The following is a 15,222-nucleotide window of genomic DNA, read 5'->3' as shown; positions in this document are numbered from 1 at the left end:
TCCCTGAGCCTGTGCTCTTGGTGGAAAGCATGTGAGCTGGCCTAGTAAAGATTAACAAGAGGAGAAGGAATGAAAGGAGAGTGATCAAGAAATGGTGACCCTGGGAGGCTGCGTAGCTTTAACTTAAAGCATCCTGGTCTGGGTGTGCAGTCTCTTGTGGTATCTTCAGTTGTAGGCAAGTTGTATGCCCTCGGAAGCGATTCCTACAACATCGAAATGCTCCGATGTCTGGGAGGATTTCTCTGCTTGGTGGCTCTGCAGTTGAGATTAGGAAGGGAAGGCAGGAGGGAACGGCGGCACCTGCACGGTGGCACCCTGGTGGAGTAATTAGGACCCTTTAGTCAGGGCACCGCTTCTGTAGGCGCCGTGCCTCGGGAGGAACCCTCACAGCACGTTCAGGGGTGGGCTCGGGGTGGCCGAGGGCTCCAAACTTCATCATATGGGGAATACATGATTAACACGGAGCAGAGAAGTTCTGAGGTGAGAGGGGCTTGATGGCTGAAAGAAATACAAAGGAAGAGTGGTTCAACTTAGTCTGTGTGGCTCCAGGGACCACAGTGAATGGAAGTTATAAGGAGCTAGACTCTAGTCTAACTTTAGAAGAACTGGGGTTTTTTTATGTTTATTTTTAAGAAAAGACAGGAGAGACAGAGTGCAAGCAGGGGAGAGGCGGAGAGCGGGGAGACAGAATCTGAAGCAGGCTCCAGGCTCCGAGCTGTCAGCTCAGAGCCCGATGTGGGGCTCGAACTCACAAACCGTGAGACCATGACCTGAGCCAAAGTCGGATGGTTAACTGACTGAGCCACCCAGGTGCCCCTAGAAGAACCGTTTTAACAGAGAGGTCCAAAAGTGGAATGGTTTTCCAGAGGCGTTAGTGAGTTCCCCCATTTGTTTATGCACTTAGCAGATATCTGTCTACTTGTTGAGTACCCAAAGTAGGTTGGGAAAAGTGCTGTGCGGGATAGTCCCTGGCCCTGACCTCGCTGAGCTGCAGTTCTCATAGGGAGAGACAGACAGACAGCAAACATGTAAATAAGTGAATAGGCTGATTTCAGTTGACTGTACTGTTACGAGGAATAAAACTTGGTGAAGTTTAGTGATTAGGGGTGGGAGAGTGGTACTTAGGTTTGGATGATCAGGCAAGGCCCCTGTGAGGAGGTATCCTTTCAGCTGAGATCTGAATATCAAGGAGTCAGAAGAGGATCTGGGAGCAGAGCATTCTGGGCAAGCCGTCCAATAAGCATAAAGGCCCTGAGATGGGAAGGGGCTTGATCTGATAAGGTACAGGCCAGGGGTAGCCATTTGTCGTGAGTATGGGGGACGGTCGTGTATTGGCAAAGGCTTGAACTGAGCTCCCAGGGTCTCTTCGCTCTGTGTGACACCGGGACTGTTGCCTGTGGCAGAGAGTAAGCATCATGCCTTACTCCCTCCAGATTCAGACCTCGGGGCCCCTTGAAAAAAGGGAAGTACCACTCCTGAAGGGGGACGGCCCTATTTTGTGAAATTCGGCCCTTATAACTTCTTGTTGGTCAGCCTGCTTTTAATTTGGGAGTTCTGAATGGGCCACTTGGTCTGTGCGTACTGTCACCTGGGGAGTTCATGTCAGGGTGCTTGGAGTCAGCAGACAGAAGAACAGTTGGGACAGTGCCCTCATTAAGTCAGGAGGTAGAAGCTGCGTTGGCATTTGTGATTGTATATCACTCCTCTTCGGTAGCCAGAAGCTGCAACGACCTATAGCATTTTCTAGCCGGGCTCACCAGGGGTTACTCCAGGGGTTCAGTTTTTTCTTTCTTTTACTTTCTAGTCCCTGCAGCAGACAAGCCTCAGGAAAGGAGGGGGGAGGGGGAGGAAGTGGGTGGAAAATTAAAAGGTGAGGGAAAAGGAGAGAGAGAGGTTAGGCAATGTGATGGAATATGTTTATTAGTTATTTTAGGACCTTTTTTTAGCGTCCAAGTCCTAGGCCGCTCAGGTCCCTGCAGCAAAGGCCGTTGCCACATCCTGAGCCGGCAGCCGTGTTGGTGGGAGCCGTTGGCTTTTCAGGTCTCCTTTCTCTGTTTGAGCTGTACTTTTCCCCAGCCGAGGCTGGGCTGCTCTCCATCTTGGTTCCACTCCAGTGGGCCGCTCTGATTTTTTCCTTTTTTCATCTAGGCATTTGGTTGCCAAGCTCCAGTTTTGAAGAACCAAATGAAGCTACCGTGGAGGGGAGTGAGGAAGAACGAAGGAACGGGAAGGGCGGAGACCCTCTGTGCAAGGACTTTGGCTCCCCTCGCCGCTCTGGGGCTTGGAAGAAGCACACAACCACACTCTTTGAGCGGGGGCTCCGCCTCTTCGTGTCCGGCCCCTGTGCTATCCTGGAACTGGACGAGCTCCTTGGAAAACTGGAAGAAGTCTCAACACTGTTCCTTTTTTAGAAGTTTTGTTTTGGGTATTTGCATTTCTCCGTATGGAAAACTTCCTTTAAAGGCAGCTGGGGTTTGTGCCCATTGGGCTGGAAGTGGCACCAAGGGCGAGACAGGTCCAGGGGAGGGGAGAGGAGGAGGGATTGCCAGTGATGGTCATTCAGCTGGTGCCAAAGGCAGAGTGCGCGCGTTCACCATTGACCTTGAAGAAGGAGAGAGGAGGAGTCAGAAGTGTAAATCAAGTGGGGAGTTTCTGAGAGATGTGAATCTGCCTCTCTTTAAGCATGGGTAGCCTCAGTAGCAGCAGGAAAGAAAGGAGGGTGGGTGGTCTCGAACAGAAGACTGCTGAACAAAAACCGGCAAAGGGCCCGCCCCTGCTGGGGAAAGTAGTGGCTCCTCACATCCTTTCCTTCTAAGGTTTTACATGTGATTTCAGCATCACCTCTCATAGAAGCTGTGCCAGTTTTGTCTTACGGAATTCCTAAGTTCTGTGACCTCAAGCCAGTCCCATTCTTCCTCCACCTGCCACCCTCCACCCCTCCCCTCGAGATGACTGTACATTTCACTCCGATCATGGCAACATCGTTCCTATTGCCTCTGCCAGCTGTCAAGGCAATGGAGTTTCTCATCACCTGAGCAGTTGAGAGCCCTCATCATGAGCTGCTGAAGTTAATGGAGCATGCTTCTAGATTCTTAATGGCAGGCTGTACCCGTGACTTAGGAGTCAGTGGTACTTCCCTCCATATGTCTGTCAGCTAGTGAGAGGGAACATGGAGGACGGTGAGAAACGAAGCTGTTGTACTTGCGCTCTTCCGAGAAGAAGCTCTCCAGTGTCTCAGCCTTAATGGAACGTCGTTGGATCAGAGAGGAGGAGAGCATTACATCTCCTGTTTTTAGGTTTATCGCTGTTGTCCCACTTCCGTGACGGGAGGTAGCAAGAGCTTTTTTATTTTCCTGTGTCTTTTCTAGCAACCCAAGCATTCTCGTGAGTCAGATCCTGTTGGCCCCCCTTCGTGGGGCAGTGTGTCAGATGCTGATTTGGGAGTTGCCCACCTTCCAGGTAGAAGTGGAGGAGGAGGGAGAAAGACTCCAGCGCTTTTCAGTGGTCTTTGATTTTTTTTCTGAAGCGGGCCATTGTCAAATCATACGATATGAGTTTGCTTTTCTATAGAGTTACTCTGGGGAGAGGTTTGCTATTAAGATGTGAAAATCAAGCTGTTTGGGTCTTTATTGTTCTTTTGTAGTAATATTCCATTAGACTGCCTTTTTTGGTTCCCCTGTGCTTATATCTGCCTCATCTCATGAGATAAAATAATATGGTCAGGTTTGTGGTTTCCTGATGGTTTGGGGGTGAGGCCCCAGTGTCTCGGTAATTTATAGGACTGTCTCATCTAGAAGTGTTGGCCTTCTGCCTTATGTCCTGCATGGAATGGCCAGTCTTCCTCCTTGTAGTGGAATTGGGAGGAGACTTGCAGTGTTACCTGTGTGTAAGCATAAGGCAAGAGGGGGCCCACAAAATGAGCTTGTAGTGTAAACACAGCCCACCTTTGTGTTGTTGTGAGGTACCTCTTCTCTCCTTGAATTCTGGGTGGTACTGCCCGCCAATTAAGATAGTGATCCCAGAAATTGGCTTAGTCTGTGAGTCTTGCCTCTTGGGGGTGCAGATTAACTTGCCATCTTGCAGAAAGTGCCACCCAACAGTAGACCATATATCTGGAATCCAGTGGGATCCTTGAGTGGCTGATGTGCAGCTCTTTGGGATTCTTTATATATATATATATATGTATATATATATACATATATATGTATATATACACACACACACACACACACACACACACATACCATTTCACCCACCCATCACTTAAAATTCTTTTTCTTAGTGTGTTTGCCTGGCTCTGGGCTAGATACTGTGGAAAACACAAGAGGGGAAAGACATGATGTCTGGCCTAATGGATCTTTTAGGTGACTGCCATCCATGAAGCAATTGGAGAGCATGGCAGAAGAGTCAAGGGCTGTCTTTAAAGAAATTCAGATGGTTAAGATCGGGGTAGGCGAGGTGGTCTAGGAGAGCTCTTTGGTGGTGAGGCGTTGGATCCTGGGCGAGGGTAGGACAGTGAGACAGGAAACACGTGAATGGAAGGCTGGAAGCGGAGATCTGCAGGCTGTGTGCTGAGTAGTGTGTGCAGCCCCAATCCAGAGCAGCAGCGTCAGTCCCTCCTTTCTCAGTTTAGATGGAAACTTCCTAGCATCAGGCAGATCTGAGTACCGAGGGCTTGTGATGGTGAAGTGGAACCCAAAGCCGGAAGTCAGCTGGCTCCTGCCCACGACCAGGGGCCTCACTGTCCTCAGCACAGTCTGGGTGCTACCCTTTGTAGGACCAGGGGTTTCCGCTGGAGGATTCAGACATTCAGGTCTAGAAGCAAACCTCAGCTGAAGAGGCATGACCCAACCTCACCACCGTCCTTCTTTCTCCTCCTGGGAAAGGGTAACGTAGACCTGTGTCCATGATCTGTTGGTGCGCTAGTCACGGCCCAGGCTGTAGCCTCGTCCTTCCTCAGGGTGGGCTGCGAGACAGTTGCACAGAGGGGAGACAGACTCTCTCCGGAGATGAGGGGGAGGAAGAGGCGGGAGTGGGGCAGCCGGCTGAGGGACCGGCCTGGTGAGAGAGCAGAGAGAGAGCAGGAGCGGCTGGCCTGTCGCCAGCACTTCCGCTCAGCTCTCCGGGCTGGGCCCACCCCTCCTTTGCCAGTTCTGTGTCGTGCTCGTGCTCGTTGAGAGGCGGTCCACAGACGGAACTCATTCCTCTTTGATTGTTGTGTTTGAAAGTCACAAACTGGAAAAGGTTCTCACCTCTAGGGACCCACCATTGATTTCTAAGTTGTGGATGGGTCCTTGCTCGTGTGAGCCTTACTTGTTAGCGGTCAGCCTACCGCAACCTTCCTCAGGACAGGTGTGAACCACCGTAAGCTAGTGACAACTACTGCTACGATTTGCTGTTACTTGAAATTCGCGGGCTGTGGCAAGAACACAGAGTGAGGAGGGTGGGGCTTTGCTGTGAGGACTAGGCAAGTGGGGGGCGACGGGGAGTTTGGGACCGTTGACGGCGGCCTTCGCCCGTTGGCCAGCTGGCGCCTAGACCTACTGAACGTGAGCCATGGACGGCAGCGTGCAGGCCCCTGAGAGGAGAGGCTGGGCGGGAGCTCGCCACCAGGTTTCCTCTCCCCTTGTCCTTCCTTTCGCTGGGGCTCATGGTGGCCCTTGCCAAGGATGGGAGTGGTGTGGGGACGGCTGCAAACACACTCACGGTGCCCATCCACGAAGATCGGGGGAGCAGGGATGGTGCTTGGTGTTGGCAGATCTGAACGTGAGAGCCTGGAGGAGAGCTGGATGCCTTGGGGTGCCCTCAGCCGAGGCCCTCAGGGGAGCCAGGCTGCTCGAAGCCCTCGGGTCCCAGCAGGAAATGGGGATGGGACTTTTCCCTCCAGTTACATCCTTCTGCACTGCTGCCTCCTCCTTGGCCTCAGGCCCTGAAGTTGGAGGACTAGGTGTTGGGATAAAGCTCCATGGCTGCAGGAAGGAGGTCTGAAAGTCAGCGTGCGTCTGCGTGTGTGTGTGTGTGTGTGGTTGTGTGTGTGTGTGCGTGTCTTCATTTGCGGAGGTCTTGCCACCAGTTGGGGTGTTGAGAGCATCTCCATCGTGGGGAGACCTGCCATTTGTTTTCCACTTTTAAGAGAATGACATGCCCCCTGTCCCTAAGGGAGGAGCTTCTGAGTTAGACATTTTCCCTATGGGAATCCTCTTGGTTTGGTTTGTGGGAAAGGGGGGGAATGGATAAATGATTTTTATCTCTAATTGTCAACACAGCTGTTCTTACACTGAATTTGTGCTATTGCATACATGTAGCCATCTTTCTTTTCACTGCAGCAGTGTTTATCAGTAGTTCAAAATGATTTATTTGCTCCTGGGGAGTAAAATCTTTTTTATTAAAAAAGAAAAAGAAAAAAAAAAAAGAAAGAAAGCAAAGCGTGGCTCCCTCCCCCTGTGATAGCTGTAGGATTAGTGGGCCTCAAAGAAACTCAAGAAGGCAAAGTCGAGTCTGCCAGTCCCCGTGACCTATCCCGTTTTGCCATCGGAGCCCTCGTGCTCAGCACAAAAGGACAGGAAGCCTTGAGAAGATGGAGAGTAAAGCATTGGGAGGAGTGAGGTGGGGTTTGGGCCGTAGAGACGGAGGCACTGGGGACTCAGGTGCTTCAGTTCGAAGAACAGAGTAAAGTGTATTTAAAATACCGATTGTGTAATCTGCGAGGGAAAGACCTTTCTTTACATACAGATTCCATACTGTCTTTGTCCTTTCCATCGCTTCTTGACCTTCCTGGGAGGTGCCGGCCCAGTTGCTCCCTGCTTCCCGTCCGTCCTGTCCTCTGTACCCCTTCTCTCCTCCCTTCCCACCCCCATCTACCTCTGGGAAGCCAGTCCTGCATGCTGAGTCTGTGACTTGCCTTCATGCTCATTTCATCTCTGTTAGAGGGTACCTGGAGCTGCTCCCTCCCCGCTCCCTCCCAAGTGCCAAGAGGCATGAAGGGGCAGGTAAAAAGCAGCCAGCCATGGAAGACGCGAATGTCTGGTTGCAGCTGGACTGCAGCCTTGGCTCCTGGAGAGAGAGTGTGAAGAAAACCTAGGACACTCTTGTTCGGAACCCAGGATAATCACACGCCGCCCGCCCAGCTCGGGTGGGGCAGGAAGGCTGGTCTGGCTACTCCATCCCTGGTGCTCCCTTCAACGGGGACCTGCCCCTCACCGTTCGGCCCAGAAGCTTTTTCAAGGGACAACATAATCCAGGCACCGCTCTGTGGGCAGGCCGGTCGTCGGAGCGCCCACGCTGGTGCTGCCCGTGGCACAGCCACTGCTGTACATTTTTTGGTTGTTTTTAAGAAACTCAATGAAGAGGGGTGTCATTCTGGGCTCAGGGTGGTTGCCAGTTCTTTCCCAGAAGGGGAGCTGCACCCCCTGCAACCGCCTCTGTCCCGTTTGCCACCCTGCCCTCCTCCAAGCCAAAGTGTGGCCTGGCTTTTGTCTTCCCCTTTAGTTTTCCTCCTCTCTCCCCCCCCCACTTTTTGTGCTTAATTTATTAAAATAGTTGCTGTATAATTTATTTTCATAAACGATAAAAAATTACTAAATGGTTAAAATAGACTTGCAGGCCAATCTTAAACGGGGCGGGAGGGTCTGTGGGGCGGGTGGGGTGGGGAAAGGGAAAGATGTTTTGATATAAACAAATGCACTTTGGGTGTGTTTTGGTATTTTTCTGGGGATAGATGGGTGGGTGTTGGGATGTCCCTGTAGATCAGTTCCAGAATGGGGTGTCTGTATATACTGTATTAATAGGCATGTTTGACTCTCATAAAGGGATGTTAGTAGCTCTGCTGCAGGTCCTGTTTGGAAACCCCACGTACAACTCCCAGTTTTTGTAAGTGTCAGTGCGGGGGACATTTGACTCTTGTGTTTGTATCTCCTTTTTATGATTGCTGTACTGACCCATGTCTTTCGGGGGAGGGGTGAAAAGAGATTTGAAATAAAAATGTTTAGAAATTACTTCATGTTATTTGGGTTCGTGTTTGTCAATCTTTCTGCCCTCTCCTACGGCTCCTCACTGCCACCAGCCCCGCAGGCTCACACGACCCACCCCTGGTGATCATCGGGGCTTCTCCGCGATGTCAGCCAAGCCGCACACATCCGGAACTGGTCTGGTCAGAATTAGAGACGTTGGAAAGTTCCCCCAGACCAGTGGCCATTGCTCAACGCTGCTTTTGCCTTCCCCGGCAAGTGCAGGAGAATTCCAGAGCGTTTTCTGGGGCCAAGCGCCCATGGCCTTCCGGTTGGTGAGCAGTGGTGCGGGACTGTGGCTAGGGAGGATGCATGTTTCCCCTAGCGGTCTTCCCTGCTGTCTTCCCCCCCAGGCTGGCAGTCAAGGTTTCTCGAGAGTTTAACCTGCATCCCTCGCGCCTCTCCAGCCCAGTCTCTTCTGGAGCTGCACCCTTTGGAGACAAAAGGAACAATGTTTCTCTGATGGACAACCAGGCGTACTTGGAGCCACTCGAAACTCTCCTCTTCACTTTCCCTCCTAATCCCTCTCCCAAGTCCCCCACTCAGAGGGCCACTGTGCCACCTTGGCACATCGAGGGGAATTTTCCGCAATTTCTCTGCATTTTCAGAGCAGGAAGCATGTGAGATGAAGCCCAGTTTGGAGGAGTTGTGTTTTCATAGGACTGGTTAGAAGTGCCTCACGGGAGAGTCTGGGAATCCCCACTCGTGCCAGTCACGGGTCGTGTGGGGAGGAAACGGCGTATCCGTTCTGACAGCCGTTCTATGATAGCATGAATTCCCCATTAAAGTTTTCTGCCCTTTTGGAAGGAAAGGTGCTCCAAGCGATGAAATTGAACAACACTACAAGGGAAAAGGCTTAACTCAGAACCAGCAATTGAAATGCTCTAATGGCTGCCGTTGGGACACAGTTGTCCATCATAAGGAATCTTTGCTAACACCATCAGTCAAGAGTGTTAGTGTGCATTTCTTCAAAGGAGAGATGTAGGTTTTCCTCATTTCCGACCAGCATTGTTGATATTAGTAATGACTTATTAGGAAAGACAGAGCCTCCGACTTGGGCGATACAGCCCAGGAAAGGCATTCTTTTGGTAATAGTAAGCCCCAAATAAAAAATGACCCCCTGCCATCCTCTTTACCCCCAAAACTTGACCCCACCTGCATCACCCCCTGTGTTCCCTGGCCGTCCTCTCCGGCCACCACTCTCTGGCACGAAGGCTGTTCCATCTCACCTGTGAGTGGTGCCTCGTTGTGCACCTGCCTGACTAGAATTCAAGTACAACCACGCGGCAAGTGGTGACCGTGTGGGGATTCCCCTCCTCGTTCTGTTTGTTGTGTGTCCCCTGAGGAGGAGGTGCGAAGAGTGAATTTTCTGTCTTGGTTCTCTCCAGCCTCTCGTGAGCATCTCGTGCATGATGATTCTGGTGCCACATGGATTCTGGAGACCAACCCTTTTCATCTGGCACTCAGCCAAAGGCACAGGTGTTGACTCCAGCTCTGAACAGGCGTTAGCTGAGTTACTGCTGGCCTTTAGTGGAGCCCCTTCTCGAGAGATTTTCAGAATGAATTTTGATCAAGCTAATCCTACGCACTGATCCCCATTTAAGCTGCCACTTCAGACTTCATCCTGCTCTAGCCGCCATTGTCATGCCCCAATTTATACGTCCCCCTTTTCTCACCTGGGCAAGTCCAGCGACTTCCCAGCTGGTCTTTCTGCTGTCTCCCCTCTCCAGTCCTTCTAAAAAGTCCTTCCGTGGGCGCCTGGGTGACTCAGTCCGTTGAGCATCTGACTTCAGCTCAGGTCATGATCTCACGGTTCGTGGGTTTGAGCCCCGCGTCGGGCTCTGTGCTGACAGCTCGGAGCCAGGAGCCTGCTTCGGATTCTCTGTCTCCCTCTCTTTCTGCCCCTTCCCTACTCGCAATCTGTCTCTCCCTCTCTCAAAAATAAGTAAACATTTAAAAAAATTAAAAATGAAAAGTCCTTCCAAAGAAGGTGCTCAAGTTCCTTCCTTAGTTTAAAATCATCGGTGGCTCATCCTAGAGAAGAAAATCTTAACTCCTCAACTTGACATTCCAGGTTGTTTTTCCTCCCCCGGCCACACAGGCTGCGCTCCGGTCATGACACGAGACTCGAAGTCCCCAGATGTTGGCATCCCTTCCCCTGCCACTCCAGCTTCTCTCATGCCGGAGGACCCTGACCTGTCACCCTCTTCATTTGAAAACTCACCCTTCAAGGTTTTGCTCCAGGGTCGCCTCTGGAATTTTCGCCAGCCGCTTGTGGCCAAGTCCTCCGTCCTCTGTTACTCGTTCATGTGTCTGCCTGCTTGCTCCTCTGTGACCTCTGGTCTGAGAGGGATGGAGCCTGTGTCCTGCTCAGCTTTCTCCCTGCTCCTGGGGCTGGCACAGTTGGGTAGATGTGCCAAGGTGGTGGTGGTTGAGGAAAGATGAGATCAGCCCCCTGCCCAGTCAGCCAGCCTTGAACCTGGATTTTCACTGTTCACACGGGAAAACTTGTTGGTAATGAAATAGGGATTCTTTGTTAACTGTTGGGCTTCTTCGGAATTTTCTCAAGAGATTGGAGTTTTGGTGGTTGAAGTAAGAGTGGGAACTATGTGACATGACTGTAACACAGGATAGTCCAAAGGTGGGGTGTGGACCCCTTCCTCCTGGTGTCAGTGCTGGCAAAGCACCAGAGCTGTTGCTGCCCTTTGGTGGAAGATGTTCCCCATGTAGGGTCAGCAGGCTTTGTCCAGTGACCAGAAATTGCACTGAACCCCCCCCCCCCCCCCACACACACACACACTGAATTCTCTGCCAACAGAAAGCCTGCATTGAGGGGTGCCGGGGGGCTCGGTCGGTCAAGCTTATCTGACTCTTGGTTTCAGCTCAGGTCATGATATCGTGGTTCGTGGTATCGGTATCGAGCCCTGAGTTGGGCTCTGCATTGGGATTTTCTCTCTCCCTACCTCTCTGCATCTCCCAGCTCTCTCTCTTTCTCTCAAAGTAAAAATTAGGGGCGCCTGGGTGGCTCATCGGTTGAGCATCTGACTTCCACTCAGGTCATGGTCTCGTGCTTCATGAGTTTGAGCCCTGCATGGGGCTCCGTGCTAATGGCTCAGAGCCTGGAGCCTGTTTCAGATTCTGTGTCTCCCTCCCTCTCTGCCCCACCCCCATTCACACTCTGTCTCTCTCTCTCAGAAATAAAAATAAACATTAAAAAAATAATAAAAATGCTCAGCTCAGGCACCCTTCTTCATGTCCTGGGCTTCTGGTCTCATCCCATGTGGTGTCACAGCCTGGCTTTCCCTGCCCACTTCTGAGAACTTGGTTGTGTGTCTAGGCCTTTATTCTGCAGATCCAGGGGTGATAAGACAGGTGGGGAATAGAAGACGCCAGCTAGGTTTATACTGGGAGGGAAAAATCAGTGTGAGCAGGTCACAGCTGAGTCCTGGTGTGTGGGACAAGACTCCTTTCTCCAAGTGGAGGGAGATGGGGAGGGAGCCTTTGTTCTCTCAGTTCCCAGGCAGAGTGGGGAGCTGGTGGAGAGCACCCTCAGGGCAGGGGGGGCTGTAGTTTGGAAAGTCTGAAATGTGAGGGACAGTCTGGTAGCAGCCATTCTGTGTGGGACATTGGTAGAGCTAAAGGAGATTTCTAGAAGCTTCTTTCTTTCTTTCTTTCTTTCTTTCTTTCTTTCTTTCTTTCTTTCTTTCTTTCTTTCTCTTTCCTTCCTTCCTTCCTTCCTTCCTTCCTTCCTTCCTTCCTTCCTTCCTTCCTTCCTTCCTTCCTTCCTTCCTTCTTTCTTTCTTTCTTTCTTTCTTTCTTTCTTTCTTTCTTTCTTTCTTTCTGTTTATTTATTTTTGAGAGACCGAGAGAGAGTGCAAGGGCAGGGAGGGGCAGAGAGAGGAGGAGACACAGAATTCAAAGCAGGCTCCAGGCTCTGAGCTGTCAGCATGGAGCCCAATGCAGGGCTCGAACTCACAAACAATGAGATCATGACCTGAGGCGAAGTCGGACGTTTAACCGACTGAACCACCCAGGCGCCCCAAGATTTCCAGAAGTTTCACTGCACCTTGGGTGTCATCTCCTGGCACCCCTTCCCTGCAGTTGCTACCCCCCCCCACACACACACACATGCCCTGGTGTCAGTGAAGGAAACAACAATAGGAGTAGATACCCTTTTCTTCTGGATGTAGGGCTATTTCTCTGAATGGACGTCATATGCAGAAGTGAGCACAGGCCCAGCTTTCAGCGTGAACTCTTATTGCATCTGGACAGTGGGTGCTGCGTCGTGTTCATCTTCTGCTCTGTCCCCCACCCCCACAGCCCAGGGCTGTACCAGTGCACCAAGAGATGCCCACAAGAACGTGTGCTGCAAACAAGGGAGTGGGTCAAAGACAGCCAGGCCGGAAGTGAAGGTGGCAGTACGGGAAGGTCCTCTGGGCTGGAATCACCTTTGGTCCTGAACTGGGGCGGGGTGGGGGTGGGGTGGGGGGGGGAGATGGGGGGGCAACCATACCAGAACGGAAATTCACACCGGAAGCAAGGTGGGTAAGGAGAGAACCCAGAAGGCTGTTGTGGAGTGTGAAGCAGAAGCATGAAGCTGGGGTGTGGTGCTTCTCAGCCAGAGCAAGGGTTTGTGAGCCTGAATCACTCAGGCAAACTTTTTAAACTTCACACTCACCCTGAGACTGAGACACCGCCCCCCCAACGCTGGCCCGCTTAGAATCTCAAGGGGTCAGGTATGGGGGAGGTGGGGGGGGGTTAGAATGGTGGACACGATGCATCTGATAGGTCCTTGCCTACACCCGCTTGTGAACACTGTTAGGGAGGACCCTGCCCGGCATTTGTCCACCTGGTTCGAATGTGGGCTCCACCACTTGCTAGTCATGTGATCTTGGAAGTCTATTTATGCTTTCTTAGTCTGTTTCCTCTCGAAAAGAGGGAGAGGGTTTTTACTTACCTCAGGAGCGAGTAAATGAGATGTTGCATGCATTATTAGCGGCATTTTGAAGAGAAAGGCTGAGGGCTTTCTGCCTTCTGTAAAGCAGCAGGAAACGTGATAAGACTTCAGGGCTGTCACCGGAGGCTGCAGTGAGGAGTGGGTTGGAGGAAGAAGGGAGGAGGGAGGGAAGGTGGCTGGAGGGTCAGGCTGGCAGGGGGAGGGGGGAGAGGGTGGCGGGAACAGGTGTAACCGGTGAGTTGTTGGGCTTTTTCTGCCACCTAGTGGCTCCTCTGGGCTATGCCATCCCCTCCTGCCTGGCTGGGCGCAGTGGGGCGAGGCTGGGTTGAATATTCCTGAACTCAGCGTCTCCGGTTCTCTTCTGCTGCCCCCATTTAACGCCCTGTCCCCTCGGAGACCCTGGCCTGTGACACATCCTCCACATGGTCCTGGTGTGTGGGACAAGACTCCTTTCTCCTGGTGGAGGGAGAGGGGGGAAGCCTTTGTTGTCTAGGCTCCTAGGCAGAGGGGGGAGCTGGTGGAGACCAGCCCCGGGCCCCAGTCTGCCCTGCTGGCTTGATGACTGCTAATGGTATTCTGCCCTGGGGGGGGGGGGGGTGCCAGGCCTTCTGGCACTGGGGGCCCAGACCGGCCCGGGGTCTGCGTTGGGTTTTATTGAATTCTATGTGTGCTACTGTGTGCAGAGCCTGGGTCAGGATTCTCTTGAGCTTGGCCACCCCACTGTCTCCAGAGGATTTCGCCTTTGTCTCCAGGATGAGGGGAAGGGACCAGAGAGCCGCAGCCTGCGCATCCCCCGACCACCCTGCGGAGGGCCCGACGGGGAGGGGGCCTCTGAGCCAGCTCTGCCTCTGGGTCTCGTCATCTCCCTCCCCGATGAGAGGTGCCAGCCCCTCGGAGGAGGCTGCCTGGAATGATGTCCTACTTGCATCATGTCTGGCTCCCGCTTCAAAGGCAGCTGTGACTGTTTGGTGAGGGGTCTGAGCTTGGGTGAGGGGCTTCAGGAGGAGGCCAGGAGCTACACGTGGGGCTGGGAATCCGGGGTCGGGCGTCCACAGGCCCCCTGCATCCGCCCTGCTGCCCACTGCCCTCCCCACCCTCAACACCCACTTTTCCTCTCAGGGCCTCGCAGCCTCAGCTGCAACCAGGCCAGGATTGCATCATTCTTGGCTTTGTTCACAGAGCAGCAGGTGGAGGAGTGGGGCCCGCTGTCCGCGCCCCCCCCCCCCTCCTGCTCATCTCCTTCCACTCCCTCCTGGGTAATCCTCCTTCCTCCCTTCTCCGGCTCACCGCACCCCCACCCTGGGAGTTGTCTGCCTCACCCGTGGCTCTCAGATCCCTTTCTACCTTCTCCTGCTCCCCAGGGAGCCCCTGAGGCAAAGGGAAGGAGGCTGGGGCGGAACGCAGAAATCCCCACCAGGCTGGAAACTGCCCTCATCATGTCTGTTCCCCACCCAGTTGAAGGCAGGTGCCACCCTCAAAAGAAGCACCTGGTTGCAGTCAGGGTACGGTCTCTCCAAATTTGGGAACAAGGTTAGAAACCGTCACCTGATAAAGCTAATAATAATTAACATGAGATGAATTAATTCAGCTCTTTGGAGAAAGTACTTCGCTTTTATCGATGATTTATGTGCCTGTCCGTGAACCAAGAATGTTATACTCACATCCCAATCTTTCATCAACCCTGTGAGATGGTACTATTATCACTCTCGGCTTACGGAGGAGGAAGCCAGAGCTCAGACAGGTGAGATACCACACGGCCACTAAATGGCAGATGTGGGACCTAAACCTTGGTCCGTCTCCCTCCAGTGGAACTCAAAGCTTCTTGAAGAGATGGCTGGAAAATTAAATGCTGACCAGACTGGGATTGTCTTTTTACCCCCTAACTAGACGTGGGTTGTTTTGTTTTGTTTTGTTTTTTAAGTTTTATTCGTTTATTTTTGACAGAGAGCATGAGCATGGGCAGGGGTGGGGTGGGGAGGGGCAGAGAGAAAGGGAGAAAGAGAGAATCCCAAGCAGGCTTCACACGGTCAGCACGGAGCCCTACACGGGGCTCAGACCCACGAACTGCAAGATCATGACCTGAGTCAAGACCAAGTGTCGGAGGCTTGACTGACTGAGCCACCCAGGTGCCCCTAAAAGGAGATTTTTCCCAAGACACTCATCAAGAGACAAGACTACTGTCCTCTTTTAATCTTAGGAAGGAGATTCTATAAGACGTATGTCAAATGGCCTGGGCAGGGCCCTGCCCCCATCCCCCAC

The 15,222-nt window shown here is 52.4% G+C and overlaps 1 protein-coding gene across 2 annotated transcripts in view; it reads left to right on the top strand.

Annotated features, from left to right (window-relative positions):
• SOCS7 (suppressor of cytokine signaling 7) overlaps window positions 1-7,994 on the top strand; it is a 33,457-nt gene extending 25,463 nt beyond the window's left edge. For both annotated transcript variants that reach the window (XM_058706040.1, XM_058706041.1), the window contains one exon: window positions 2,149-7,994. The gene's annotated coding sequence lies outside the window, so the exon portion shown is untranslated. The remainder of the gene's footprint in view (window positions 1-2,148) is intronic.
• Window positions 7,995-15,222: the final 7,228 nt, after the last annotated feature.

The sequence above is a fragment of the Neofelis nebulosa genome, chromosome 16, assembly GCF_028018385.1.
Source record: "Neofelis nebulosa isolate mNeoNeb1 chromosome 16, mNeoNeb1.pri, whole genome shotgun sequence".
In the NCBI taxonomy this organism is placed as follows: Eukaryota; Metazoa; Chordata; class Mammalia; order Carnivora; family Felidae; genus Neofelis; species Neofelis nebulosa.
The sequence above is the reverse complement of the archived record's forward strand: the minus strand, read 5'-3'. Positions and strand labels throughout refer to the sequence as shown.